At 35.6% G+C, this 27,996-nt stretch overlaps 1 protein-coding gene and 1 long non-coding RNA gene across 6 annotated transcripts in view; one reads left to right on the top strand and one right to left on the bottom strand.

The window, feature by feature from the left end:
* The window catches only part of FAM19A5 (family with sequence similarity 19 member A5, C-C motif chemokine like), a 421,841-nt gene that overhangs the window by 271,772 nt on the left and 122,073 nt on the right, over positions 1-27,996 (top strand). The window lies entirely within an intron of this gene.
* On the bottom strand, positions 16,213-27,893 carry LOC112533144. The gene is made up of 3 exons (XR_003076911.3): positions 27,817-27,893; positions 22,701-22,786; positions 16,213-17,117 (listed from the first exon to the last, which is right to left on the bottom strand). It is a non-coding gene; the product is annotated as an uncharacterized LOC112533144 (long non-coding RNA).

Below are 27,996 nucleotides of genomic sequence, written 5' to 3' on the forward strand. Positions count from 1 at the left end.
ATTTTAAAAACTTTCCAAACACATTTTTAAAGGAATTTCATGAAAGAATTTGAATTGACAACATAAACATTACTAAAATTTATAAGGTGATGACATCAGTTTACATCAGATGTGATTCTGAAGACAGTACCATTTTCTTTCATGAATTATGACATCCATAAACTGAAAGCTTTCTTTCAATTCCTGAGAACACTACCCTACCACACCATTAAATCTTTCTTCTTAGTCTGACAAATTTATTCCATCGCTGTACTTTTAGTGTGTTCTTTTCAGAAATCTTGTCAGACTTTTTAGGTGACCTTGGACAGGTGGACTTGGATTCATCTCCCTTAACTTCAGATGACTGCATCTCAGCTAATCATCCTTAACTCCCTCTATTCGTTGGAGAAATGGGCACTACTAGGCTTGGTTCATCTGAACTGTTTTAAACAGACACTTTTAGATGAGATGAATGTCTGAAGTAGCACTGGATATATTCCACCCCTTTGTTGTACTGCCCTTCTGGGAAATGAAGAAAACTGTGCTATTCCATAAATGCCATATCAATGTATAAGAAGGGATAAATAATAGCAGTGGGTGACTGAGCCTTGATAGTCCATCAACCCCAAAAGATTCTGATTTATTGGTCCCCATAAATGTGCAGCAGTGTGGACAGCAAGTCAGACAAGACAGAAGGTGGAGAAATGCAATGAGAAATACATGACTGTTGACTAGGAGATTGATCTAAAGAGCTGATATACTCCGTGAAGCGTAGCAGGTTTAGAGAGCTGAAAACTAGAACATGGCAGGATAGTGCCACCTACTAAGGATTATTCTGGATTAAGAATAGTGCTTGAAGAGGTTAGCATGGTGGTGGAAAAAAAGATGATATAAAATGCCTTAGACAGGTATCTTATGTAGCAATTTATTCTTATATCTAGTGAGAAATAATTTTATAATTTCTTTTTAAACTTGTGCCCCTAAGAAAAACTGGTTTAAATATTTTATTCTGATTAAATATATAAATAGGAACCTCTGAAGGACAACGTGAAGTCTTGGGTTACATACTAAGAATTGTTCTCATTCTCTGAAACAGCTTGCACTCTGAATCTGCAGATGTTCAATGAAGAATATTTTCTACTGGCTATGCTGCTTCTCATTACAGAAATCTTCTGTATAGCACTCAGCCAAATCTGTCATTGAAAAGATTCACTTCTGAATATGATTTTTATATTATGTTAGAAGGCGATGTTCTTCTGGCCATACAAACATTTCTTTAGTGTTAATTTCTTAGAATGACATAACAGAATGACTTGGGGAACCAATGAAATACTACGCTTTGAAGATCTCAGACCTGGAATCTGCATTTCAATTTTTATAATCTCAGATTTTCTGTGATGCACTGTATTTGAATATAAAACATATGAATAAAAATGTAATATAAATTTAAATCTTGGGCACAGAGTGATGACCAGTTGTATGGCATTTTGTTTACATTTAAAACTACAATCAATACTAAGTAGTTACACTAACAAACTCCTCATATTTCCATGTTCCTGGGAAATTCTGCTACTAAATTCCTCCGCTTTTCATGCACAGATGAATGTTATCTTGTGCTGCAAGAAGTGTGAGGCCTCCTGAGAGTTCATGTGAAAAGAAAATGGACCTCCTGTGTCATAGAGAAAGGCAGGCTTCTTCAGAGAGTAGCTCAGAAGATCATGTCCCATTTTTAGTCTTACTCTGAAGGGGGTTATAATTCCTTTGAATGGGGAGGGAGTGTAGCCCCGCAGCACAGGAATCTAAAGTTAACAGCCTAAAGTATATAACTGTTTGCCTCCTTTCCTTTTTCTTGTAACCCCATTTTAAGAGAGGATCACTCAGCTGTTATATTGTACTCTTCAAGGAATATACAGAAAACTGTCAGAGGATCCTATTATTACTGATTAAAGAAAAGAAGACTTTATAATTCTTCATACATCTGCTTTTTAAGAGTTTGTTTTCTTTTAGTTTGCTTTTTTTCACCTGCATATACTCCATACAGTATCTATAGGCTTGTTGCTATTATGAATATTTAACAAACAAGCATACCAACCAGACTTGAGCTATAGTAAAACATGAGGGAAACAAAACTTTTCATCTCTCAAGTAAGACCTAATTAGGTTAGGCAAGTAAGAAGAATTGAAAGATGTGAAAAGGTGGTATTATTTTTTTTTTCTCTGCTTGTGAAAAATAAAGGGAGTTCTTTGCTGAAGCTACTTTAATGACATTGATTGACTGACTCTGTTGTAGTTGGTTGGTTATATTTCAAGGCTAAAACTGAAGCTCCTCTGGAGAGTAGAGGAATTAGATCTGTATATGTAGTGAGCCAAGGATTGCAATTTAATATATATCACATTATTTCCCATGGATGACTCTCCAGATGTGCTTGTATGTTGAAGATAAATGAATAGTAAGAAGGTTTTTTGTTGTTGTCTGTATTAACAAATTCAGAAGTGGCTTATTAAGTCTTTTCTTCTCCAAAAGTGTGAAAGGGGGAAAATTCAGTAACAGGCAATCGAAGCATCAGATTAGCAGAACTGGAAATGTGAATACGCTTTTTAGCAACATTGAAAAAAAAAGTTGCAAAAGAAGAAAGCCAAAATTTAAATAATTTTTCAGTCTATTCCAGTGTGAAATTTCTCACTGACCTACATGAAACCAAGCTTTTATGTATTTGTTTCTGATAGAATCGATTATCCTGATTTATTTCATTTGGTGCCATAGTCTTTGAAAAATTGTTTAAGTAGCACTGGACCTTAGTTCTACTTTTTTTTTTTTTTTTTTTTGGCCAGCAGTATTACAATAATTACTGCATTTTACTTTTTAAAGAATTGAGTGAATTTTAAAGAATTGGTGTTGGTGATATACTGTGTGCATTTAAATAATCAAGTTTCATTTCACTGTCATATTTAAATATTTTAAAATATTTTCCCAAGCTACCAGATTTGTAACAGGATTTGAAAAAGAGTGAAATGCGTGATTGCTCTCTCACCAGATGTGACAACTGCATTCTAACAAAATGTAATCTTTACTTACAAGTAGGATATATGATACAGTGTTTTGCTGTACCCTATGGTATTATATGTAATTGTTAAAAAAAATAAAAGGTAAGACTATGTATTTCTGTGAGCTAGCATCCTTTTAGTATAATTTCATGTCATCTAGTACCTGCAGTAAATGTGATTATTCACTCCACATACTGTTTGCCTTTTGCTTAAGCAAATAGCCTCTAGTCATCATTTTGAAAGTAGATGTGAAGAAGATTGCATTTCCATAATTAAAAATAAAAATAAAATCCCTCTTCTGTCTTCATTTTAAATTGCTGCTGTCAAACTGTTCAAATGCACTGAAGAACAATGATTGAAATACTTTAAAAATATCATTCATAATGCTTAGTTTTGGATGAATAATAAAAATGTAGAACATTACAAATTGTTATTTCCTCATTCTAATTAGATTATACAAATCTGTAGTGCTTTACTTGAGTAAAGTACATGGCATAGCAATCATGAATCTTATGCATTTTTACACTACTAAACATACGTAGGACAGCTCAATAATCAAAGTAATCATGCAACTTAGTCTTGAAAAGTAGTATATTTTCACTGTAGCTACTTAAAAGAAAAAAATCAGGATTATGCTCATTAAATTAAACTGTCTTTCAATATCTATCTTGTGTTAAGATAGAGCCTGAGTGTTTGTCAGTGATGTTTTTCTTTTTTGTCTCCAGCTGGTATTAAGTTACAGATAGAAAGTACTTTTTCTTTGTATATTTTATTTTATTCATGATATTTTCTTTGACTTCCAATTAACATTTATTCAACATTTCAGAGCTCACTGATATGTCCTTTTAAAACAGTTGCAATTTTAATAGGGCACAGAGATGACATTTGTCTACAGATCAAACCAATTTCACAGTCAGAGTTTGGGTTTTAAATTATACATTCTGAATACAGTCATCTTGCCTGTCTCTACGCTTCCTTTATTTTTAATAATTATATTCTAAAGATAGGATACTTCTGATATGTGTGTATGTGCAATTTTATAGTTCATGCAGCTTTAGGAAATACGTGTGTCATGAATATCTGACTAGAAAGAAATCATGAATGACATCTGTAGAGAAATGAAAGCTTTGCCTACCTGTGCTGAGGCTAGTGAAGATGTACTGATTTATGCCAGCTGAAATTCTGTCCAGTAGGGATAACAAGCAAACTTTTTTTTTTCTTTTGACTCTTGTGCTTTATTATGTAGTACACTTTGAAGCATCCAGCACTTGGATTTAATGTTGACTATAGCAGCAGTACAGCGGTGGCGTTGTGATTGACAGATCTGGCTTCTGTCACCCCCACATGTGCTGTTATGTGCTTAGAAAGGCTTTCATCTGTAATCATGTGAAACGTGAAAAACTTAGGTTTGAAGTTTGTACATCACTATTAGAGTCACAGCCTCTGTTTTATTCCATTATAATTACCATTAACACATTGTAGTTAAAAATTTTAAGTGATATATTTTTAAAATCATTGTTTACTGTTGTTAGAGGTGTATTCAAAATTGATACTATGAAGAAGAAACAACAAAATATTCTTTCTAGAGCTCTATAAATGTGTCATTTAAATATCTCACTAAATTGCTAGTATAGTGTAACATAAATTCCCTGAAAAGACTGTGACAAAGAAAACAAAGCTAAGACGACACAGAAATCTCATAGACATTTGAAACAGAGTTAAAAATGACAGTTTTAGGAGGTCAGCCATGGAGGTTTCTAATTGGGCATCCAGCTGTGATAGCTATACCCGTGGTGTGGCCACGGTGCTGAGATATATATATATTCTCAATGATATTTCAGCAGATTGAATCCTCTCATTGCTTTTGTAGTAGGAAGAATGAGAAATGGGCCATCCATCCAAGGATGTTTGCTTACCTGATTTTCAAGTAAAATGGCATGCATTCAAAGTGCAAAAAGGTAATTCCTAGTGGAGTGGTGGTGAAGGTATAACCCTGCTATTTCTATGTAATCACATGGCAAAAACTGAAATAGCAGCATGAATGCAGAAAGTAAATTATAATGTTCTAGTTGTTTTGCTGTGCTGATATCAGTAACCTTCCCAGGATATTCTCATTACTAGGTTGTGCTATTGATAAGCCAACTTTGAGATGAAAGCTAGTATCATTAGAAAGTACTTGGAACCGTTAAAAATACATTCTCACCATTACATTTCTCTGATTTTCAGTTATTACTATTTGAAAACAGTATCAAAAACTAGGAAAAGGTATGACTGGAGATATAATATTGTTCATGCCCTTCCTGCCTACATTATTAAGTAAATAACAATAAATATTTATAATAATAATAAATATTAAGTACATTCATAAAAAACAAACAACAACAAAAACACAACAATTACCTCAACAAAAGCAAATTACAAATTTCACACTTAACTGTGGTACACTTAGTGACACCTAAAGTATTAAGCTATGGTTATCCAACCCTTTGGTTTCTCTGGGACACACTGAAAGAACAATGGCTGTGGGCCACATGTAAAATATATAATAAATTTAATGTATATAAGTAACAAAACTATTTTTTTTTTGTATTTTCATTAAAACATAAGAAACAACAAGAAGGTAAAACTAGTGAGATGTTTGACCGTGTTTTTGTGAAACTAATGCATCAGGTTGGTTTGATGGCAGTGGTTGCCATTCCTCATGCATTCTCAAGGTGTTCATCAGAGATTTCTGATGAAATGTTACCCTTGCTGTGTTTCATCCTTGACAGCAATTGTTCACAAATGTATATATTGCAAAAAAGTGATTATATGAATAAGGTGTGACTGTGAAACAACAGATAGTTTTCTCTAATAAGACAGGACTTATGAAAGTCTGGTAAAGAGATGTGACCATTTTCTTCTTTGAGTTAAATGACTCTATACATTCCATGGGAAAATTTGCAATTAATATATTTATGTCGACTGAAAATGGATTCACAAATACACAAAAAAATGTTGTTTTTTTTTTTTAATCTTGAAACCTATTCTCAAATTTCTTTATTAGAATGGAAACCACACCTGCATATTTTTGACTGTTCTCAGGACTGTGTTTAGTCAATGTATCAAAATGCATGAAATTATTTGCCATAATTTAAGCTTACCATAATTTAAGTATCATTTCAAACGATGACCCCATAATCAGCATCCATACTTTTAATGAACTCCTAGAATTGGTGATGTTTCAGTCCCTTGGGCTTGAAGAAATTCACAGCTTTGATGACAATTTGCATGTCATTACCAATTTTTAAATCTGTTGCACATAAATTTTCTTGATGTCTGATGCAGTCATATTTCATCAAACATGAGTTACCAGTGATAATTGCATCATCTCCTATTAAATTTATGTCTTTTTTTTTTTTTTTTTTTTTTTTTTTTTTTTACCAACCGTCACTGAAGCACATTAGTCGCTGTGCTGGGGAAGTTGACAAAGGTTAAAGAAAATTGCTTTAACATATTTTTTTTTTTTTTACTGCTTCATAGAAATCAAGAGATTTGGTTGTGTGTTTCAGTTGCACCAAAGAAGCCATTTCTTCGGTGACATTATATTCATTATCAATACTAATAATGAAAATGGCAAGTTGAGCAATATCTGTAACATCAATATTTTCATTTGTTGCCAAAGCATACAAATTGAAATTAGCAGCTTCGCTCCATTTATTTATTAATTAGTTAGTTAGTTTGTTTGTTTGTTTTGATAGATTTCCTTATTTCTTCAGTTCACATGGCTATAGTCTGGTGAGACAAACAACATTTTAGAAGAATCCGCTTTTTTATTGGGACACATTCTATCTGCTGTGTTTTCCATCCACTGCTTAACAAACTCACCATCAGGAAATGATTTTAGTTTTATTTTACAGTCAGATTTGCTATCACGTAAGTAGCTTTTATAATAGAACCCATCTGAATTGTAACTTTTTTTAAGATTTTTTTGAGGTGACTGATTTTTTTCAGTTTCACTCTTGTCTTTACGAAACCTTCCTTGATATGCATCAAATTAAGCGGCATATTTCTGCATATCATGTCTTTTCAAATTGTGATCTTTGAAAACTGACATGATTTCCTTGCAAATTAAGCACAGTGACATTATTTGTCAGTGCTGCACTGGCACCCTCTGCATGTGCCAGGGCTGGGCAGAGCCATTCCCATGATGAAGTGGCAGCATGGAGCATACGCCGCAGTGCAAGCTGAACTGGGCTACATGCAGCTTGTGAGCCATGAGTTGGACATGACTGCTTTTGTCCTCTCCCAAAGAGATACAATCTCCTGCTCTGCAAAGTATAAGCAGGAAGTTCAAGATGAACAAAAATGTTGTTACAACCAGCATAATCTTAAAGCTATCTATCTCTATATCTATCTATCTACTTATACAGAAACATATATATGTATCTATACACGCATATGTTATAGATGGGGCAAGTGAGAGAGAAAAATAGTTTTGTTTTAATAGCTAAGAACTAGCATAGAACAAGTACATCTCACCTTTGGTAGTCAGATTCCATTCATTTCTGCAACTTCTTCAACTTTTCTGTTTGAATTTAGTCTTACTGTAACACCATAGGGGCTTCATCTCCAAGTGTAAAAAACGTGGTTATTAAGTGGCAGTAGAGGACTTTCAAAGAATAGCTCAGCTACGGCAAGCCTAATCTGGAACACTTTACAATCTAGGTTTCTCTTCTCTTCTGCTGCCATTCTTACTTGTAATTCCCACCTGTGGCACTGCTGGCACATCTTCCACTGGAGCATGGACAGAAACATGCTGTGAGAGGCACAGCCAGCCATGTGCATCAGCAAAGCCAGCCATTCCCCTACAGGCATCCCCATGAACACCCACAGCACTTACACACAACCACAGACAAACCAGTCTTTCTTTACTTGTTCTGCTGATGAGAACTTGTTTTCTGGTGGCCACACGTACACACATGCATGCACACACATGCATGCACATACATGGATCTGTAGCTGACCACACATTTTTGGTCCGTCATCAGGATCAGGGATCAGGACGAGGGACCAGACACCAGTCCCTGTTCTCCAAATTGCTGAACTCAGAACTCCTGCCCAATATCCATACCCACATTTGGTGTTTCCAATATAATTGCCTAGATAGTTTTGACCTTTTGAGCATTAACTGTGGTTAGTAGGTATGGCCTTTCAGGTGTCTTCCCTCCACAATAGCTTACTAGCACTCTCTCCAAGAATCCATGCAGTTTAGCTGTTTCTCAGAGTCTCCTACTTTACCACTTCAGACATCCCAGCATCCTACATGGCAGCGTGACTTCCCATATGGCTTTCTCATGTCATTGCATTAGTTGCTGAGTTGGCTAAACTACAGTCAGTGCATCTCTCTGCACACCATTGCAAGCTCACTGCCTGTTTATTTATGTATCACATTTGCAAAGTGTATGTTGCTTGGTTGACTTGGATACTACCTTAGTGACTGCCCTGTTTCTACCACAGTCAGATATGCCAGGCTGCTGCAGTATAGATTACGCCACTGTTCTTGCCACCACCAGTATTGGGATGCCACTTTTTTAAAAGATTTTTTTCACATTTGGTGCCAGAGCACTCATTTCTTCTCCTTATCCCTTTTTAAGCAGTTTCTCTACTTCACTTACTCTCAACTCCAATCATCTTGTAACAGTACTAAGCAACTGACAACTGTCAGCAATTGTGAAATCAGTGAGAATGCACTTGCCAGTACTGAAATTTATTGAGGATGTCTGCATTCCTCATGCAATGTATGTTAACCTATTACTATCTCAGATTCCTCCCCCACAGAAAATACTTCTGAGGTCTAGGACCACTTATGTTTTTTTACACTACTGCTTTTCTATTCTGTGTTGAGGGGCCACAGTTAGGAAAAGAAAACAGTGCTAATGGTTTTTATAGACACTGTCTGTTGCTTCTTGGAGGAAACATAAATGTTAGCAGCTTGAGATCTTTATAGCCTAGTCTAGAATCCAAATAGATAACCAAATATTCCTGAAAAAGAGTCAGATATACAAAAAAGACAAATTCACCTTGCTATGACCACACACTTTTCAGCTTCTGGGCTCAACTTCTAGGTAAGTTTAGCTGGGTTTTTTCTCTCATGTTGATGAAAATCCTTACAGCATTGAACATACATGTTTAGTTTTTCAGGTCATCTGAGGTAGTACCATTTGAATGTGGAGCTAAGGGATCTTTCAGATATACCTCATACTTTGGCCATTCTGTCAGTAAAAAATGTTTTTTTGAAGCTCCTTACTTTTCTTTCGTTTTCAGGGAATATCTCTGCAGTTGCTTGCCAAAGAAAGAAGAAGGTAGATTTAAACAACTATTATTTGAATAACTTTAATAAGTGTTACAGAAATATACAGCATGCAGGATAAATTCTTGTTACATTAGGATTTATATAAAGTCACTTTGGTACTTATATTCAAAGGAGCTTTCAATATTTCATTTGAAATATTGAAGCAGACTTTGTGAAATAGAGCCTGAGGGAAAACAGTAGTACCATTAACGGGTTTTATACAGTCAAAAATATCAGATTTTTTTTTGTGTGTGCTCATTTTATGACTGTAATTAATCCAGATTGCAGTTTGAATTATTCTAAATAAATTCTTATAAGAATAGGTAGTTTCAACAACTCAGTAAAGATAAGACAGCCATGGAAGGTTTCGTAAAATTTTAGCTTGGGATGGTCATTTGACAAGGTAGAGGAAAATTGCTGAAAGAGAAACTGCTTGGGTGTTTGTTTGTTTGTTTGTTTGTTTGTTTTTAATAAACATGTTTAAAATCTAGTAGTACCCATACTGACTCAGAATGCATCATAAGAGATGATCACTGTTTGAGAACCTATGTGACTCTATCTTTAAAAATAGGGTTTTCAGTTGAGCAGTCTTTTGTGGTAAAAATTATCTTTAGATATGTCTCTCTGTATTTAGAAATCAGTTTTATATGGATGCATATTTACTGCATATGTAAATGACCAGAAAAAGTGCATTGAGAGGGGAAGGTGAGAGTTCAGCAAAAATGGTTTTAATCAGTTTTCTTTTCTGCCCATCATTAAGATTTGTTTTTTCAAGTCACTATTGCATTCACAGTCAGATCTCCATCTTTATTATACCTTCATTAACCTTTTAAAACTCCTCTCTGTGTACAGGAACTTTTCTTTCATTTAATTATCTGTTTAAAATTCACAAATGGTAGCTGCTGCCATTTTGGCTTTTTGACATTTTTCAACTACAGACTGTGAGAAACAGATTTAAGATGCTGGTTTATGTTGCATCCTGATTTTAGCTGAAATACTGATGCTGGAATTCAGTCATTCATTGTCATTCAGGAGTTGTTTGAGTTGTGCTTTTGTGCTTTGTGGGATCAGCAGACCTCAGCTGAATTACTGTCTTGAATTTTGTTTTGCAACCATGTATTATTTTCCTTGTTCTGTGACTGTTTCTTCTTTTTAGTACGATCATAACATATCCCAGCTTGAACATTTTATACAGGAATTCTAATTCTTTGTATGTCGATAGCATCACTTGGTTTGCGAGTCATTCAGTTCTCTTATCTATCAGTTGATCTATACTTTTCTAAGGCACACTCGTCACTCTGCTATCTAGCAGAGTGCTACCTCCAAATACAAGACAGCAGTATTTCTTCCACCATGCATTATTTGATGTATTTCATTCCTTTTCCCTTGATGTCATCAATAGTATTTTCAGTTGCATTTTCTAGAAAACCAAGTGGAAAGATATGCACTCATATCAGAGTTGGCATTAAATATTTTTGTCACTTTTCCGTCATTCAAACAGTTCTTTCTTTTCTCCTAATCATATTATTAGAACATAATAGCAGTTGCTATGGGAGCTGGAGAACCAAACAGTGGCTGAGGCTCAGTGGCAATACATCTATGTTAAAGGTAACATCTGGTCTTTGCTCCCTTGAAGGTAAGAGATGCGGTGAGAAGAATTTTAACTACCCTTTCACACACTAGCTTATCCCTCAGTACACAGTACGATTCACTGCTAGAGAAGTAGTGTTGCCAAATTTATGTGATCACGTTTTGAGATTAGGAAGGGAGGAGGCATACTGACTTCCTGCCATGGTTCCATATCTAAAGTAAGATGGTTAAAAGAATGTATGGTACTTTTCCTGCATATCTGGATTATTCATTAATGTTACCACCCTGGCTCACAGCCTTCCTTCTTCAAACACAATTTCTGTTATAAGGAACTCAACCTGACTAGAAAAGTCCTTGTCAAAATCTGCCCTTCATCATCTTTGTCGACTTTCTGCTTATTCCCAAGGTGATGCATGCCTTGTAGTCATTTCATATTTTAACACATAAGCACACTGCTTGCCAGAACTCCTGTGAGATAACACTTAGTATTCTTTTACAAGTATCAAATATCTCTTTAATAATCTTATGTAATTCTGATAGTTCAACTCTCTGGGTACAGTTCCTTGAAACTTGTGCTTTAATAGTTCTGAATATCCATTGAAGAATTCTGAAGTTTAACTCCTGTAATGTCCAACCAAAATTCAGAAGAGAAGCTGTTTATTTTTATCTGTCAAACTGGTGAAGTTTTCTCAGGGGTGCATTTGTTTCTTTGCCTCTTGAAAGCCTCTTTTTGGTGTGATAGTAACACTTCAATGTATATAAATGTGAGCTAAGCTATCCAAAATAATGCTTTGTTGGCATGCTACAGTCTTTTTGAATCGTAATTTCTGCAGTATATAGTGTCTGTTGACAACCTCATTATAAGCAGTCTTTTATGTTACACTTAGAAGTTTTCAGTCTTCTTGTCATACTGATTATTATTGCTTTTAGACAAAAGGGTCTATTTTTATAGGAAAATAACTGACAGTTTAATAATATTTTGCATTTCTACAGTACCATTCTAAGAATTGCTCAGTACTCTACACATATTAATGAATTAAACTTTCCAGTAACCTTATGAGAAAGTGCTATTATCCTTATTATACCAACATGAAAACAGTGGCATAGAAAAGATAAAAGCCTTACAAGTTCAGACAGCTTATTTGAATCAAGAAAGGGAACAAAATCCATACTCTCAGTCTTTCGTTCTGATTATTAGGTCATAACTTTTCAGCCATTACATTACACTGTAAAAATAGCATCTAAGAACATTCACTGATTCATTATATTCAAAACTGAAAGAAGTGAGAGCAAGGATAAATAAAATATTCCTGTTTTCGCTGGAAGAAAGGAAGCTTAACTCCTTTTCTGTACCTTCCTGGCTTGGATAAGCAGTATTTTCCTACACATTTCTCATATCATTAATGAATAAAGGTCTATCCTTGTCTAGTAATTTATGTCCTTGTCCCTAATAGTGGTTAATTAAGAAGTCAGTGGAAAAAAAAAAAAAGAGGAGTGAGGGGAAAACTAAAAAAAATCCTTGATTCTGAAATTCTGTAAAAGTGAGGGAAAATCACATGTATGTATTTTATTATTTCCTTTTCACTTACTTCTTTTAAAACCTACTGAAAATAGTAGGTTGAATGGGAAGCATTTCAGAAAAACTTAAATATTTAAGATACCTTTTGAATGCTGTGAGTTTTTTAATTGTAATTGACAAACTGTGGGAAATTTTATGAGATGACCATCCATTCCACAGCTGCACAGAGCCCTTTCAGCATGCCAGTAGTACACAGGGACAAGGTTCATCCCACCTGAATTCAGGTGATTTTTCAAAGCCCCAAGGTAGGATCTTAGTCTCTTTAAGCACCAATAATTTAAACATCAAACTCTTTACTACCAATAGAAAGAAATAAGACATCAAAGAGAAGTTTTGATTTGTGCTGATTTTCTTTATGTGGAAGATAGTCTCCATTAATGACAGAAGAAATGTCGTTGACCATATTCCTCATTTAGGACAATCACTGAAATTCATAAAATTGGAGAGGTTACAGCAGGGTTTTAGCACAAAGAAGTCAATGAATAAGCAAGCAAAACTTTGAAGTATGTACAGTGAGGACTAAGCTGGAGGTGATCTTTCCACATTGGAAACAAAGTGTGACAGTATATTAGTGCAGGTATGTAGCATCTCTCTGCTATAAAACCTTCTATTTCATGAACACAAGCATAAGTTGAAGAAAGTGCATACTTACCTGTTGTTTTCCTATACATGCCGGATAACTGTGGGAGGAGATAACTAGCTGAACTGCATTAGGCTCATAAGTTTTCTTTTTTAACCCTGATGTATAAGATGAAGAAAAATCAGTACTGCAGAAGAATGTGAAGTCATGCAGAAATCAACAAATGAGTAAATCACAAAGTGAGAAAACTACTAACACACTGATAAATTAGATTTCTGAGTTACAGTAGTGACTCAAATAAAATTCATAAACACTGGTGTTTACTTCCATTCTAAGTTGTCACTCTACAATCTCACATTGGTAGTTTTACAGTTACATTTTCAAACAGAGCACTGTTTTCCTGCATAATAATTTACTATGAACCTAAAGTACAATTATAATTGCATACTATCTTTGAGGACTGTGTAATCAAAAACTATCTGTCAGCCCTGTAAAAATGGTTTAGATTTGTAAGATGCAAACTCCATTTTGTAGCTTACTAAAAAAAAAAGGAAAAATGCAGTCTGCCTTCAATGCCATACCTAGACCTTCATATTAGTAGCTCTTTGCTGTTCCTTCAATAGATATGCACATGTATCACTGACTGAAATACCACAGATATTTTGGTTTGGAGTGAGACAGAATGGAATCTCCTTGTTTATGCGATGAAAACTATTTGCTTGGCTTTGTGATAAGCAGCTAGTATGCAATGAAACTGATTAGCCAGTATTGGCTGAAGAGGATATATGAGACTAAGAAGTCAAGAGAGCTGTGCTAATTGTATGACTTTAAAATAAATAAATCAGAATTGATTTTCTAGAGATTTTTCTTAGAGGCACTTGGAAATTGTATGGAACTTAAATATGTTTTTATACAAAAGAGCAATTCTGAGGCAGTGTGTGGCAAAACATGATATTGGTTTACATGTGTCATAACAAGGGTATCAAAGAATTGACTTATCTTGATTAAAATAGAAAATAAACTGAAAGTAGAAATAGTATAACAGTACAGTCTAGTATTTCCAGGAACTGAACAGGTTTTGGACTTCGTTAATCATATTTACGTAACACATGAAGTTAAAACAGGCTTTTGGAAGTATATGTGTATGTTTTCTTTCTTTCTCTCTTTTCTTTCTTTCTTTCTTTCTTTCGTTCTTTCTTTCTTTCGTTCTTTCTTTCGTTCTTTCTTTCGTTCTTTCGTTCTTTCGTTTTTTCTTTCTTTTGTTCTTTCTTTCTTTCTTTCTTTCTCTTTCTTTTTTCTTTCTCTTTCTTTTTTCTTACTTTCTTTTTTTTTTTTTCCCTGTCTATACAGAGAATAAAGGCATATCAAGAACTCTCTTTCCTATGTAAAAATTCTCTTTCCTACAGAAAACTTATGACAGACCTGACTGTGGAAGCAGATCACACAGTTGTGTAGAGCATGAGGTATATTTAGATAATTCTTGAGCTAAGTCTGAATACTATAAAGTGTTTTATAATACTTTTTCTTAATATCTTTTCTAGAAAATTAGAAACATTGTTAAAGATCAGTTAGAAGGAATTCAGATTGTAATGCCTAATATTCTTGCAGTCTGCTGTGTGTACAATGCACTTGAAGGAGAGGCATTTCTGTAAAGGATCGTGCATTTGTAGGTGAATATTCTCCTGATGTGCATTAGGCTACTGGAGTGCCACATGGCCCACTGCTATTCATTCTTGTACTTTAGCTTCCCCCTAATTTCAGTCTTTTAGCTGTTTATTATTATTATTATTATTATTATTATTATTATTATTATTCCCTAGGGAAGTTAGCTTGCAGTAGGCAGTGTGAATCAGTCCTGACTTTGATATCAGTCAGAAATTTGCTGATACTTTAGTATAAGGGAGAAATAATAAGAAAAATGAGTGTCTAGGAAATTTACTCATGGCTTTATGTGCTAGTAGAAATGCTGTTAAGGTAAGTAGATAAATAGTTTCAATTCTTTACTCAAGATTTCTAAGGAATTTAATTCAACTCCCATTTTTGCTGCTTTGAAAAGGAATTTTACTCTACTGCAGACCCAACTCATCATCAAATTTTTGAGGCTGAGATCAAAGCCATTTGATAGTCATTTCTCTCATTTTGTTGTGTGGCTGCTAACATCATTGCCCATCCCTGACAATGTAGGCCAGAGCTTTGGCTAGCGAAAGATATCAGAAAATAGTTTGTGCTTAGTAGGGAAATTCAGAATTGATGATCTCTAGGGCTCGGTATTGGGGCCAGATTTGTTTAATAGTTTTATCAGTGATGATCTTGATGAGGAGATCGAGTGCACCCTTGGTAGGACTGCAGACAAAGTGTTAATCTGTTTGAGGGCAGGAAGGTTCTGCAGAGGAACCTGAATAGCCTGAATTGATGGGCTGCATGCAGTGACATGACATTCATGAGACTGACTGCCAAGTGCAGCACTTGGGTCTTAGCAGTCCCATACAGCAGTGTAAGTTTAAGGAAGATTGGTTGAAAAGTTACCTGGCAGAAAAGGACCTGAAGATGCTGGCTGAACATGAGCCAGCAGTGTGCTCAGGTGGCCAAGGAGGCCAACAACATCCTCTCTTGCATCAGAAATAGTGTGACCAGCAGGAATAAGAAAGTGTCTGTGCCCCTGCGTGCAGCACTGTTAGAAGTTCTATATTCTGTTTTGGGCCCCTGAATACAAGAAGGATTTGAGTTGCTCAAGAGTGTACAGGGAAGAGCAGTGAAGCTGGTGAGTGGTAAGACACTGGAACAGACAGCCAATGGAAGTAGTGTATTTGCCATCCCTGGAGATATTTCAGAGGCATGTATGAGGCATTTAGGGTTTAGTGATATACTTGGTGATGACTGGGCTTGATCTTGTGTTTTCTACTGACCTAAATGATTCTATGATTTGAAGTTAGAGCAGGGGTGTCAGAAACTTACCTAATTTTCAAGCCTCCTCTAGACCAATGCTTTAGTATAATTGTAAAAACTAAACAGAAAATAATGATTTTTATTTATTTATTTATTGCAAGTCTTTCATAACTCTTGTTGGGGCCATGTCCTTACTTTTTGAATAGCTGAGTTTGAGGAGGTTAACATTAAGACACCAAGCCTGAGGACCAGGTAAGAAGGAGATGAGAAGGAAATAGAAAATAGCTGTATGTGATAAGTAGGTAGTGGGTAGGAGAGGCTGGAAGAGATTGTGTCTAGATTAAGGGTTGTCAAAAGACGAAGTCCAAAGAACAGTATAAGGTGCTGGAAGTAATAGGAAGAAGATTTTCAATACAGATTTTTGAGGTTAATGAGGAAAGGAAAGAAGTTGAGGACAAAGCAGAGAAAAAATGATAAATGGCCTCAATTATCTCCTTTAAAAATTCACTGAGATTCTTGACAGAGATGGAAAGAAAAGCTGAAAGTGCAGAACAGCTCTTACTGGCCTGTGTCTCCAAAAAAGAAAAGCTTTAATAGCTGTAAGTAACATTTATTATCTCAATTTTTAGTGGTGTTCTTGACGTACAATCAGTGATTCCACAGTTATATCAGGTTGGCCTAACAGTCAGTGCTGTACATGAAAGGTGAGTACTTGTTACTTCGCTTTTTAAAAACTCTTTCCAAGTGAGCTGCTTTTGATCAAAGACACATAATTAAAGAATTAAGCAAGTTTACATCTAATAGACTGCCTGCAGTTCTACGCTGCATTTTTACCAAGCAATAGTCTACTTTACATGATTGTCTATTATACTCATTAGGAAACTAAGCAAGCTGATTGTGTTTCTCTGAGAGGAAAGTAAATGAAAGCTAGAAAAGGTGTGTAATGCTTTAATGAGATGAGTATGGTGCTTGCTCACAGCCTGCTTGTTTTCATTTAGCGCATGCATCAACTTGTAAATTATCTTCAGCTTTCAAGTGGTGTAAAGATCTTTTGCCATTTTGGTTATGCTTCAGTGGTTGGTAAGTCATGGAGGGGTTGGTGTTCTGGAAGAGGCTTCATTCTTCCTGACAACAAAAGTAACAGTGATTAGTTCAACTTAATTAAGGCTCTGTGCTATAACCCAGCTTGACATCACAAAAGCAACTGGTTTCTATGGGTCTTTTTTTTTCTCCATCATTTTTCTCCCCTCTGTTTCTTCTGGAATGCTTTCTGAGCAAATTCTTTGCTTGTGGAGGAATGTCACATTCTCTTGCACTGGTTGATAAATATTTATTCCTGAGAACAGCATAAAGCTCTCTTTTGGATGCTTTCCCATTTTACAGTGTGCTGGCTTTTGGCCTGATCTCTGTATTTAGAAAACAGTGTGTACCTGCATGCTTTCTTGACTCAATTTCCTATTCCTAGTGGGTCTGCAGACAGTACTGCGTGTGAACCAGAGTGCGGGTTGCAATATTGTCAATGAATTGACAGAATACTTAAATAAAGATGAAAAATAAGTCCTTTTTTCCTTTTTAAAAGTAATAACAGTCTATTCAGAATATCCTTTGTGATCTCTGTCCTCAGTAAGAAACCTTTAGCAGTTACTTTCTCCTAGAAAAATGTGAGTCCTCATGGAGTGCACATACATGTTCTGTCATTGGATGCACAGGCAATTGTGAGAAAGATGTTGACTGGATGCTACACTGCATCTACCTGAAAGCTGAGTATATCTCTTCTTGAAACTAGTAGGAAACCTATAGGCCATGTCTGGTGTCTCCACTTTTGTATATTGTGTTTGCTTTTGAGGTACGTGACTGGAAAGCATATCTAAAATCCTAGATAGGTACTGGTGTCTTTTGTTGCAAGGGCAAAGAGCATTTCTAGGTCTTCACAAGTCAGCAAAATTGGCCTGGGATCTCTCCAAGTTTTAGGACAGTGTATGATGTCACCCAACTCAGCTGCAGAGTGGATGTGTTTGGCCGGTCTTCATGGCTGCATGAACTGCATTTCAACATTTTCATATGGAGAAGAACCAAAACTATATAGTTTGTGCTTAGCAGAGCTGCTTTGAGGATTTACTCGGAAAGCATCTCACGGATAGCTCTTGATTCCTACCCATGTCTACTCCTAATGTCTGCCACCTTAACATTCCTCAGGTCTGCTCTTCTGTGGGACAGGGTTGGGCAAGGTATGCAACTTGGTACTGTGGCAAGCTGCAACTTAGCTCTCAAAGCTTGGCCAGTTCACTTTTTCTGTCACAGAGTTTGCATTATCCCAAAATCTTTATGTCAACAGACTGGCCACATGCTGCACTCTCGGCATGGTGAGCAGATGTGAATTACTTATGAACTGTATGTGGTTACCTGCTTGTCATCTCAACACAGTGCTGATCACTTCCAGTACTGTGAGAACTCGGTGATGCTACTGCACACTGCTAATGAGCAATGTATACTCTGTGTGTATGTATGTTCACATAGATGCACATATTTAAATCTACGAATAATTTACAAAAATTAGTCTTTAGTCAAGAGTTTTCATTTTTACACAGGATATGCTGTGTGGCCAAGTAAAGACCAGCAGGAATCTCAATGTCAACGTTCAGATTTAAATAAAACATTATCTGAATAGTTACCTTAATGGAATACATATTTATGGAATATATATTTATATATTGATTTATATATGGATATATTCTTTGTTATTTTCAAATGACAGAGAAATTGTTTTGCTTAATTTTTGTCTATAGCCATTCTTAATTGAGGGAGTGATTTTACTGAGATGAGTGATTAAAGTTTAGGTAAACTTCCAATTGTGTTGCTTCTGTTGTTTTTTCTGGGTAACATGATTGCTAAGATTTATTCATTTTGGAAGGGCAGGTCAATAGGGCAAGAAGCATGTCAGTGTATGCTGTAGCAAAATATGTTTGCAGACATTAAAAAAAAAAAAAAGGATTAATTTAGAAAAGGAAGAAGAAAGGGATTTAGGTTTGATATTGACAAAACAGCAGAAATTGAAAATACTTCAATATTACTGGACCAATTATTATTTTCTCACAGTTGCATTTTTATCTTTTTCTGATGGCAAAGCAGGGTTGATCTATTTGGTTTTTGCAGACTATGGCTATGTGTTTCAGTGACTCAATTAAAATTTGCCTCATGCAAATTGTTCCAGTAGCAGATGTGCCTGCCAAGCTGGGCAGAGAAAATGTGCAGCGAGGTCACAAAGAAGATGGTTTTTCATTATGCTCTGCCAAAATCTTAGCTGATCATCACTGAGCATGTCCAGATGTAAAATTTCAATTGCTATCTATTTTATTTTTGTATTATGTTTTTCATTTCCTGCATTCCCATTTCTACTGATGGGTGAAATCAGTTCTTCCCCTGTCAGCCAAGCAAAATATCAAGTTGCTGTCTCTTTTTGACTTTGGCATTTTTTTTATTTCTTTCCCCCCAGGGTTGATGCATTGTGTACGTGTTTTTAAATCAAGACAGTGTCTCCTGTCAGACATGCTGATACCAAAGGGTTAAGGGATATATAACCATGATGCGGTGCAATCTGCATGTAATGTGACGTGGTTGCTTCACTATAAAGCTCCACTAATCATATGTTTCCAGCCCTCCCAATCACTTTGTATGGGCATGTCAAATTAGTGAGTTTCTGGAGGACATTTCTGATTTCTGTTTAAATTACTTTTGGGCTGAGAATGAGCTCTGAAAGTTTAAACTGAAGTGGACTTTTTGGAAGTCATTAAAATCTGGAAACAAATGGAAATGTTTTAGCAATTTTAAGGGTCAGTGATGGCTTCAAAAATCATTGCTGCTTGAAAAATAAATAATGAGAGATCACCTATGAGCATGGTAACTGCAAATAATCTGAGGAAAAAAATAAGTCATTTTTCAGTTTCTTGACTTTCAGGACATATTGGCATATTGTACAAAATCTTTTTTTTTTTTTTTTTTTTTCCTTCTGTTGGAATTTAATTATCTGAAATAAACATAAAAAATAAATGTAAACAAAAATATAACACCATGTGCTTGCAGAGTTGGTAGAATTACTGTAAGTATCTCCTGTATTTCTAAACCATTTTCTAAGTTTATTTTAAGTAAAAATTCTTATGTGAAAAGAATTTCACAGAGGAAATATTATTATTATGTCATGAACTAAATCCTTTTTGTTGGAAATTTTCTAGGACGTTCTGATATACAGAGCTTTTCATGGAGCCCCCAGATTTTTTATATACTGTAACATGTCTGAAAGGAAAATAAATAGGATTTGAGACATTGAAAACCCTGCCTCCTTGTATTAGGAAAGACATTTTTCATCTTTAGATTTTATGTCCATATGAGCTAATTAAGACTGTAATATGAAATAAACCCATGACAGTGCAGATGTTTTAGTTGCAAGAGCAATAGCTTGAGTGATTTCCTGTAGGTTTTTAGAAGAATAAATATGAATCTTGGTCATTGGTCATGCACTCATTTATACTGGCATAATGTATTACCAGAGGAAAACAATGCAAATAAGTGGAGAAACAAGCCTATATATTTCCTGATTTTTGTTCTATTGTTTGTTTTTTCAGATCACTTAAGATTGATAGATTTTCCCTCCTTTCATGGCTGAAGTGTGTTTCATCTTAATTGAATAACTATCCATTGAATAGAGGAAGTATGTTTGGTAGAATTTTTTTTTTTTTTTTTTTTTTTTAATGTCCTCAGGCATGCATGCACAAAATGAGCATGAGCCAAAAGGGAAAAGAGGGTGAATGAAGAGAGTAAAGGGAGCACGAACATGTGGAAATGAGAAAGCCATAAAAGCCAGGCAAAGAATATCAGTACTTTTGTATTTCATCCGTGCTCTCAAAATCAGGAATGACCTTTATGAAAGCTGAAATGAGTCGGCATCTTAAGCAAGGTTCATTTAAGGAAAAATGGGCAGTTAATAAAACACAGTAGCAGTGACTATGCAATAACTCCTCAGGGACTTCTGATGAAGTCAAGCAAGATAATTTTATATTATATAAAGAATATTAGATCAAATCTTTTGGGTCAAATATCTTACGACTCTTATTAAGTATTTTTTCCTATAAAACTGTGGGATGCATGACTGATCACCTTTCTTAACTTACAGCAGGCTAGAACTCAGATGGTTTTAAGAAAGGCCCTTAAGGCTACGGAGCTGTTTCTGTTTGACAGTCATGGGCTGGATTCCCTCATTTATATTTAACTGTAATCATCAGCTCTGAGAGGAGTTTCTAATTTTAAACACATATGGTGCTTTCCCCTTTCCTTTTGTCCTGAGGAAAGCTGTAATTTGCCTGGGTGCATCTTGAGCCCCAGAACGGGCATCACATATGAAAACTGCACTGCTAAAAACTGTTATCTATTTGTGCTAATTTGTTGTTATGTGTTGTTTTTTTCCTCCACCCCCCACCCATCGTTTTTTGATTTTTAAAGGTAATTTTTACCCAGATCTTCATTACCATCCAAGCCAGATTGTTCAGTTGTCATCCCTATGGAATTAATAAAACATAATTTTTGTATGGGTGCTATGTTGCCTAAATAGCTTTCAGATTTATCTTAAAATTGAAAGAATCAATGTCAGAACAACAAAATAGAAATGCAGTGAAATATTACTTCTTGAACTGATAGATACCTAAGTAAATCCATCTTTTTCAGCTATATATGAAGTACAGGGATTTATTTTAAAAACTCATTTCTGTTCAGGAATCTTTTATCCAAACTTCAGTCAGACACCCACTTCTCAAGTAACTGTCCACAAATCAGCAAAAGGTCACATACAAATAAAAGTTTACTGCAAAATTATAACATTTCCTTAGATGTCTGTAAATTTAAACATCAAAAAGCTTTGTAAACTGTCTGCCTTTGCTCTTAGTACAATACTAACCCCAGAGGGAGGGAAGAGTGAAGGGCAACAGGGTTTGTTCATGTTTGTACAGATTGTTATCCTTTTAAAAAAGGCCAACACAAAACATGCAAATCCATATGTTTGGATTTGCTGCTGCCATATTAATTATACATATGCTCACAGTGTAACGTGGTGCAAAACAATCTAAGATAATATAAAAAAAGGAATTGCAGAACTGACATGTTTAGTTAGAAATCCCAAATCCAAAGATGTCTTTTCTGGGAGTTTCTTTTGCTTAATAGTCAGTGAGAAACATCACAGAGAAAACATTTTCCTGACATTAATTTCTCCACTGTCTCTAACTGCATTTGTCAAACCACAGACCTGAAAATCAGAAAGAGTTTTTTCAGCCTTTTGAAATAAGTTCATGTATTGATTTTTGACAACCATTTAGTGGTGAGAATGATTTCATGGTAAATCTACCAAAGTACCTAAGTCTTGCAATATTCAGTGTTCTGATAAATCTACCTAAAGTTTGATATCTTTCGTACCTTGAAACCCACTCTATAGTGTCAGCAAACCCTATAGAGAAAGTTTTGGTCAGATGTTATGTAATTTAGACTCTTTTGAACAAACAGATCTAGGGTTATGTTCAATTACATCTTGATAGGCATGTAACACACCTGTGATGCCCTATAATGTCAAAAAATGTTATCCTGAGGATGGCAGTTATGGCATCAGACTTCTTGAATCAGAAGCTGGAGGTCAGGTAGCCTAAAAGCAATTCAAAATGCACCAGGTACCTGTATGTGGGGGGGTGTTGGTTCCACCCTGATGGCCAGCTAAACTCCACCCCATCACAGTCTCACTCCTCCTCCTCAAAGTAACACTGCAAGAAAACAGAGTGTAAAAAGAGCTCAAGGGTTGAGATAAGGACTAGGAAATCACTTGCCAATTACTGTCACAGGCAGAACAGAATCAGCATAGAGAGATGAATGTAATTTATTGCCTATTACTAACAGTCTAAAGCAGTAAGAAACTAAAAGCAAAAAGCAAATTAAAAGCATCTTTATCCACCTTCCCACCTCCTCCTCACAAGGGAGGAAAGGGGAATGGGGGTGGCAGTCAGTCCATAAAACTTTGTCTCTGCTGCTCCTTTGTGATCACTGTCTCCCTCTGTTCCAGTGGGAAGCCATCCTTCCCAAAATGATCCTACATGGGCTTCCCACATGCTGCAGCACTTCAAGCACTGCTCCAACATGGCTCAATTCCATGGGGCCCGTCTTTCAGGAATGCACTACTTCAGCACAGGTCTCCATGAGCAGCAACTTCCCCAGCCCTCCTCCCCACCACAGGCTGTTCCCCATGGGCTGCAGCTCTAGTCTGGCCCTGTTCCTGCAGATGCTTTCCATGGGCTGTACCTCCTTCAGACCACATCCACTGCTGCACCGTGGGCTCCTCCATGGCTGCACGTGGAGATCTGCTCTGTATGGTGCCCATGTACTGCAGGGGCATGACCTGCTCCTCCATAGGACTCTCCTGGGCTGCAGGGAGCTTCTGCTCCATGCCTAGAGCAACTGACCTTGGTGGTTGCAGGACTGTTTCTCTCTATATTTTCTCATTTCTCTCACTCAGCTGTTGTTGGACAGCAGTTTTTTCCCTTTCTTAAAGCTCCTCTCCCAGAGATACAACCAGTGCCATTCACGGCTCAACCCTGCCCAGTGGTGAGTCCCTTTTGGATCAGCTGAAACAGGCTCTTAGATGACCTGGGGCAGCTGCTGCACTCTGCTCACTGAGACTAGCCCGTCAGTCCTCCTGATACCAAAACCTTGCCACATATTCCTAATAGAGTATGATCAAATGAGTAGAAGTCTAGACATAGATATCTACATTTGGCCTGGAGTTTAATTTGACCTCAAATCTACATAAATTTGAATGGGAGTGAGGTGTCCAATTCTTCTGCTTATGGCTGGGAACTTTGATGTCTTTTATAACAGCCAAGTAGTTAGCACTGAAAATCTTAAAATAAGCACCCACTTCTTTACCTGCATTTTATGTTGGAGTCCTACACTTACTTAAGCTCTATGTTGATGGTCTGTTTTGTAACCTTGTGTGACTGGATTCAAGCAGCACTTTGAACCCCCATCTCCTATGCTACAAGGAATTTCTCAGTCTTCAGACAGATTATTTTGGAGTAAGCTTGTTCTGGTCCTTTCTGCTGTAGGTCTTGCACTTGGTAACAAGAAAAATTATGTTATTCAAATAGAGAAAGCTGCAGAGAAGAGGCAGATGTATGTCTTGCAGCTAAAGCACTTACAGTCCAGGTCTCTCTACTTGTTGGTGTAGGAACTTGAAAGTAGTGATCCTACTTTTGTTTTAACTGTCCCTGCCACAGACCCCTTGGTTGTTATGTATTTGCTAACTAACAAGTTAACACATGCTTCATTCCTGCTGCCAAATCTTTTCCAGCATGTATGTTTTATATAGATTTATTTGAGTGTAAGAACATCAGAGGTGAAAAATAAATGAACTAGCTGATCTGCTGGGACTTGATCACCAGATGTCTTTGGTATGTCGAAATTTAGTTGTAGGCATGTTATTCTGGCAAAGGTATTGACTTCTCTAGGGCTTGAGGTGATTTATGAGATTAGGGAACAATTTAAAAAGAGTCTTAGCATCTCTTTCAGACATGGGCAATCTTGTGGATTTACACCTAACTCTGCAAAAGTAAGTAGATGTACAAATGATCCTGAAGCCTCTATTTCTGCACCGTCTTCCAAGTCTCACTACAGTTAAGCAAATAAATGAGGTAACTATCTGAGTGTCTGTGAGAGCCAAGTCTTTACACCCTGAAAAATTGGACTCAGATACAAGAGTCCTGAAAAATAATCAGTAAAATTAAGAAGTACAGATACTCAACAGAATTAGGCCACCTAAATTAAGTATAGTTCCTAATTAGGTAATTAACTAATTACGTTTAGATCGTCCCACTTACAAAACATTATTCTGATAGATTATTTTTCCATGGTTTCCCCATAAGCAAAAATAATATAGTGGTGTACTGTCCTTCAAAAATATTTAATTAATTTGGTCATCTACAGAGATATATAATTGTAGATCTAATACAGTAACAAAACTCCTATCTATAGAAACGTGAAGGAAAGCTTAAATGGCTGTACCAAATGTCCTTGAGGTCTTTTCACTGATCAAAGTGTTACTTATATTTGTTAGTAGAGAGAATTCACAACATACATCATTAAACCTCATCATCTGTCTAACCAAAGAAATCATTTAAGCAGACAGAAAGTGTTCAGCTTCCACATTGTTACTAGGGGCAATTTTTATTGGAACTATCATAAAGTATCCAAATGCCTGAGAAATTCATTTTGCTGTCAAACAGCATGTGTAAGTGAAGTAGAATTTTCTTGTAAAGATTACTGCAAATTGATATAAATTGAGGTCTGCTTTCTGAGAAGAATGAAGTTAATCGAAGTGAGATTAAAGCTATAGGTTCCTTTCATTTACTAGAGGTGCTTCACTGATTTGTTAAATAATGGATTATTTGATGTACTATATGGAGAGTGATGTAGGTCACTTTCAGCATGCAGTGCTGCAGATTTAAAGAAAAAAGAGAATACCAGTGCTTTTTAGTTTACCAAATAGCATGTAAGAATATTTTTAACAAGCACATCCCTTCTCCCTTTTCACCACAAAGAAACCAACACCTTATTTGCAATATATCAAGGCATGCAGTTCTTTTATATCCTTGCCTTATTTCATAGTCCTAACGTCCAGTTAAAAAAATCTCTCAGGAAGATGAGCTTCATTTTTTTCATATTACATTGAATTACGTTCCTTTTGTATGGTTTCACATTTAAAGTGGTAGTCTTTCTTCTTTCTTTGTTTTTCTATGTTTTCAGATGCCATGCAGTTCAATATATTTTTCTACTTCTAAAACAGATCCTTTAATGCTTGTAAAGCAAAATGAAACATGATGTCTAAAGTTATTAAAAGATGATTCATGTTCATGGAGCTTCTGTTCAAATCCAAGTTACCAGCTGATACAGAAGAGTAAGAAGTCAGTTTAGTTCAGTGGCTGTCAGAAAACAAGGGTGATTTTCTCTCAATTTAAAACATCTGTAGAAGGGTATTTAAATTCTGGTGCCTACATGTCAACAGGTGTCTAACCTCCCATTATAGCTGATGGAAATCTAGCATTCGAGCATTTCTTTTAATTGCCCATATGGCATTTCTTGCCATTTGAGATACCTGAGCATTTGAAATACTGTGATAGGAATAAGAGACTATTAAATGTGAGATAAAACCTCTAAAATGTATACTGTTCTGTAGCATGAAAGGGAAAATAGGCAGAGTTCCCTATGTCACCAAAGACGTAGGATACCTATGTGTGAAAAGTGAAGCAAATCTACCCTTGTCAATAGAGTGCAATGAGAAATTCAGTTTGCCTAATACTAAATGTCTAGTAAGCTGGACTGTTCTGTTGACTAAATTCCCACTGGTTATGGTAAAGTTTTCAACATTGTTACCTACTTATGTTCAATAACCTAATCTTATTTTGCTAAGTTTTAAAATATGTAATCTGAAAACTTTTATGTGTACCAGACTGATTTTGATAAGTAAGTAATATATTTACCATGGGAAAGTAGGAATTTGCTTGTACAGTCAACCAGTTCACATTGAAAACAAGCCATTTGCATATGCAGTTCTTCTTGTAGAAGTTGTCATTGAAAACATTCTGAAAGGAAATTTTTTCCCACGCGTATTGAATGAGAAGTAGAAATACTTGTATTCCAGAATATGTGACTTAAAAAAAAAAAAAAAAAAAAAAAAGCTTTAAAGAAATAGTTTTGAAAAAACTGAACCGCAGGTATACATATGTTCATTCAGTTATTTATTTCAAATTATTCCTAATAATGAACAATTTTTCACTGTTGAATCTTCTCACATACGATTGGAATGAGAAGTTGATAATGTCAAGTTTGAGACTACCACTGTATTTTATATGTGAAAAATAAAGGAACTTTTCTGCATATGAAATGTTAGTGAAAAGCAATTGTCTGGGAAACTGCTCTAGCTTAGGTATGTATTTATGCATATTTCAGATCAGATGACACAAGAATTACAGAGTATTCTTATCTCTTACAAAGAGATTATACAGATTAATTCATATAACTTATTATACTAATAAGTTATATCTGAGCACATAAAAGCAATGCAATTTACATGAAGAAGTTTAAAATTGATATATCTAAAGCTGTGCACAGTGTATTTCCTTTTTGTTACTATTTCAAAACATTCTTTTTGAAAATCACAGGTAATTACTTCAATTTTGGAAGTAGCATGTGTCTAGGACAGGGTATTTTATGTCAAAAAAATCAACATTCGGCCTATCTAAATGAATCTACTTTATTCATTAAAATGTTTCTGAAAAGTATAAGCTATTTATCAGAATACCTCTGTAGTTGGTTTCAGGCAAAACAACACTGACTGTAAATGGCCATTTAAATCTAGGAATCAGGAAAGCTGACATAATATGCGCTGAGAAGTAAGGTGTTAGAAAACACTGCTTCATCACAGTGCTTCTTCCTTTTGGGGATCTGAACCATCTCTGCAAGTCTTGCGAAGAAAAAAAAAAAAAAAAAAAAAAAAAAAAAGGGCATTTATTATTTATTATTTTCCTTAGACTGACAAATGGGTGATTTTTTTTTTTTTTTTTTTTTTTTTTTTTTTTTTTTTTGTGCCTCACTGATGAGTATTCAACACCTGTAAGGATTCCCATTACTAATATCAGATTTCTGTCTGTCTTTGGTCAAGGCCTTAGGAGATAATAAGATATAATGAGAAATGAGTATTCATTATGAAGCAAACTGGGTTTTGGAAAAAAGATTCCATGCTCACCTCAGTGTGAGAACAGTCTTCCCTTTATTCACAGCGGCAGAGTCTTACTGTGCTGTTTCATTACCACATTGTGACACAGTGTTAGGATTCACAGAACATGCCCTAGTTTTCTCTCTCTCTCTGAAATTGTGTAGCAACAGTCATGGTTCACAATAGCTATATCGTCTTGTTTCATCCACT

This window comes from Gallus gallus, chromosome 1 (genome assembly GCF_016699485.2).
Source record: "Gallus gallus isolate bGalGal1 chromosome 1, bGalGal1.mat.broiler.GRCg7b, whole genome shotgun sequence".
Classification (NCBI taxonomy): Eukaryota; Metazoa; Chordata; class Aves; order Galliformes; family Phasianidae; genus Gallus; species Gallus gallus.